At 42.4% G+C, this 3,553-nt stretch overlaps 1 pseudogene; it reads left to right on the top strand.

The window, feature by feature from the left end:
- The first annotated feature begins 1,229 nt into the window (after window positions 1-1,229).
- On the top strand, window positions 1,230-3,274 carry LOC132479862 (ski-like protein; annotated as a pseudogene).
- The last annotated feature ends 279 nt before the right edge of the window (window positions 3,275-3,553 follow it).

The raw sequence follows: 3,553 nt of genomic DNA, 5'->3' as shown, positions 1-3,553 counted from the left end.
CGTCACCGCCCTCTCCCGCCCCCGTCGCCCGTCTGCGCCGCGCGGGGATGCCCCGGGCTCCCCCCGGATGGTCGGCGCCCAGCGGCTGCGGGATCCCGGCTCGGCGCCCCACGCGCCCCTCTCTCTTCTGACCCCGGGCGGGCGAGGGAGGTGCAGCCTTAGGGGTGGTGAGGTAAACCCGAGAACTTCCTGGGGAGAGGGTGCACGGGGGGGTTTCCACAGTTTTCCCCGCGGCCCCCTCAGTGGGGCGGTGTTGGGAGTGCCCTGGGGTGTTCCGAGACCGCGGAGGGGGAGGGGGGATGTTAGGGGACTCCTTTTCCTCCACTTCCCACGACCCCCTTGCACGCCCCGAGGCGTCCCAGGTCCCTTGCTGACCACCCGCCCCCCCGCCGCCGCCTCGGGTTTGAGGTGGGTGTGTGGCTTTGCGTGGGCCGAGGATTTCCCCCATTCTAGGTCTCGCCTCCTGCCCTCTTCCTTGGCCTGCGTTGGCTGAGGTGTTCCCGTAGGGGACGAAATCAGTACGTTGGCTAGTGGCCTTGGTCCTTAACCCTTTGGGTTTGTTTTAAGATTAATTAAAAGAAAAATGAACAGTAATCCTTGAAGATAACTGGGCAGTTTTTCTTTAGGTTTCATTTTTAATTGTACAAGTTCAAGTGGAGTCAGAAGCTCTTCTTACTGGTGTGAGGACTTACACAAGCCTTCATTTTGTCCACACAGACCAACAGATCATCATTTTTAGAGAAGACACTTTTTTCCCTCCTTTTTTGGTGTCCTTGATACCAAATACTAAATTCGGGTGCATAATTCTGACACAAGTAATTGCATAAATTTTTCACATGTTGTGCTTAAAGCCAAACCAAACTGTTGCATTGAACTTGGACATCTTGAATTGAGAGAACTGGTAACTTTATTTTAATACATATATATGAAGAATTTAAGAAAATAAAGGCTTCCTCGGAGGTGTGCCTCTTAAAATTATTTTCTTTGTTATTAGACATAAAATAAGAAATTTTATAGCACTTGCAGTGAAATTACACTAGAGTACAAGCAGAACCAAAACAAAGTTGCAAAATCTATTGACAAATTTAGGGAGATGTCTCTTTGGAAATTTAAATTTTCTGTGAGAGTAAGTTACCATAAGTATTGGTATACATTGCTTTTCTCTCCTCAAATAAGTAACTAAATAACAACGCAAATCTCAGACTTATTTAACACAATAGTTTTTAGCAATGGAAAACCTACAGACAAATTTTTCCTTGGTTCAGGGCTCAAATAAAAAACTGAACGGGACGGGAGATGATGGCAGCCCTCCAGTGAAAAAAATGGTGATGGACATTCACGCAAATGGAAAAATGATGATAAACAAGATGCCAACAGTAAAGAAGGAACACTTGGATGACTATGAAGCGCCAATGGAAACTGATGAAGAGCATGTCAAAAGAACCTGTGCCTCTGTACCTGAACCTTTACATTTAAATCCCAGTTTGAAACACACTTTGGCACAATTCCATTTCAGTAGTCAGAGCTCTCTGGGTGGACGAGCACCATTTTCCGCTTGGTATTCCCAAGAAAGCATGTCACCTACTGTATTTCTGCCTCTTCCAGCTCCTCAGGTTCTTCCTGGTCCACTGCTCATCCCTTCTGATAGCTCCACAGAACTCACCCAGACTTTGTTGGAAGGGCAGTCTATTTCTTGTTTTCAGGTTGCAAAAGAAAAGAGACTGTTTGCCCCAAGTCCTAAATTCTGTTCTCTGAGAATTTTCACTCCAACAAATAAATACAGTATGTGATGAATTGTACATCTGTTGTTCAAGGTGTACCTCAGACCATCTTCATATCTTAAAGGTCCTGGGAATACTTACATTTAATGCCCCATCCTGTGGGCTGATCACATTAACTGATGCACAAAGGCTGTGTAATGCTTTATTGTGGCCACATACTTTTCCTCAAAATGGTAGTATACTTCCTGCTAAAAACTCATTGGCTCAGTTGAAGGTAACTGGAAGTGCCTTTGAAGTGGAACATGAATGCTTAGGCAAATGTCAGGATTTATTTGCACCCCAGTTTTATGTTCAGCCATATACTCCATGTATTCAGCGTCTGGAGTGCTGTGGAATGTTTGCACCCCAGACATTTGTGATGCATTCTCACAGATCACCCAACAAAAGAACTTGCCACTGGGGCTTTGAATCTGCCAAATGGCATTGCTATTTTCACGTGAACCAAAAATACTTAGGGACACCTGAAGAAAAGAAACTGAAGATAATTTTAGAAGAAATGAAGGAGAAATTTAGCATGAGAAATGGGAAGAGGACTCAATCCAAGATAGATACACCACCAGGAGTGGAATTAAAGTCACGGTATCCAGTTATAAAGCAGGAAGGTGACCATGTTTCTCAGACACATTCATTTCTACACCCTAGCTACTACTTATACATGTGTGATAAAGTGGTTGCCCCAAATGTGTGGCTTACTTTGGCTGTATCCTAGCCTAAAAAGGTCCCAAAGACAGGGGCAAATAGATCTATACTAAGACATTCAGAGAAGCCTCACAGCAGTGGGAAACATCAAAAAACAGTGTCTTATCCAGATGTCTCACTAGAGGAACAGGAGAAAATGGATCTAAAAACAAGTAGAGAATTATATAGCCACTTAGATCCATCAGTTTCAAATAATTCTACGAGCAAAAAGAAACCTGAGTCTACCACTTGCAACTTAGCCAGAGACACAAGGCGGGAATTGACCATGATGCTGCAGCTTCATCTCCACTTCTTGTCAAAGATGTCATTTGTGAGGATGATAATGGAAAAATCATGGAAGAAGTAATGAGAACCTATGTAAAACAACAGGAAAAACTGAACTCAATTTTGCAGAAGAAGCAACAACTTCAGATCGAAGTTGAAATGTTGAGTAGCTCAAAAGCTGTGAAGGAACCCCCTGAAGAATAGCAGAATTTACAGAAAGAGCTTGAATCTTTGCAGAATGAACGTGCTCAAAGAGTGGAAGAATTTTATGTTGAACAGATTTAGACATAAAATTAGAGCAGGCAATGAAACAAAAATGTACCTGTGACTCAAATTTAGAAAAAGATAAAGAAGCTGAATATGCAGCACAGCTGGCAGAACTGAGACAGAGATTGGACCATGCTGAGGCTGATAGGCAAGAACTCCAAGATGAACTCAGACAGGAATGGGAGGCAAGACAGAAGTTAGAGATGATGATAAAAGAGCTAAAGCTGCAAATTTTGAAATCATCAAAAACTGCTAAAGAATAGAAACCTTTAAAGAGATTCATCTGTGTGTTCCCAACAGGGTTTATTTTTGTTTGTTTGTTTGCTTTGGTAATTGAATTCTGAACAATTTATCTGCATGAAAATAACTAGGCATTGTATCCATTTGTAGATCAGAGAAAGTGAAGAGATTATATATTAGTATATAAATTTTTACATTTTCCAAATGAATGAAAATATATGGTTCTTTGTACTTTTTTTCAACCAGCTCAGTAACAGCACTTTATGGTTTCAACTATTAGATAATCTGCCTATATTTCCAAT

The sequence above is a fragment of the Mesoplodon densirostris genome, chromosome 2 (assembly GCF_025265405.1).
Source record: "Mesoplodon densirostris isolate mMesDen1 chromosome 2, mMesDen1 primary haplotype, whole genome shotgun sequence".
NCBI classification, from domain to species: domain Eukaryota; kingdom Metazoa; phylum Chordata; class Mammalia; order Artiodactyla; family Ziphiidae; genus Mesoplodon; species Mesoplodon densirostris.
The sequence above is the reverse complement of the archived record's forward strand: the minus strand, read 5'-3'. Positions and strand labels throughout refer to the sequence as shown.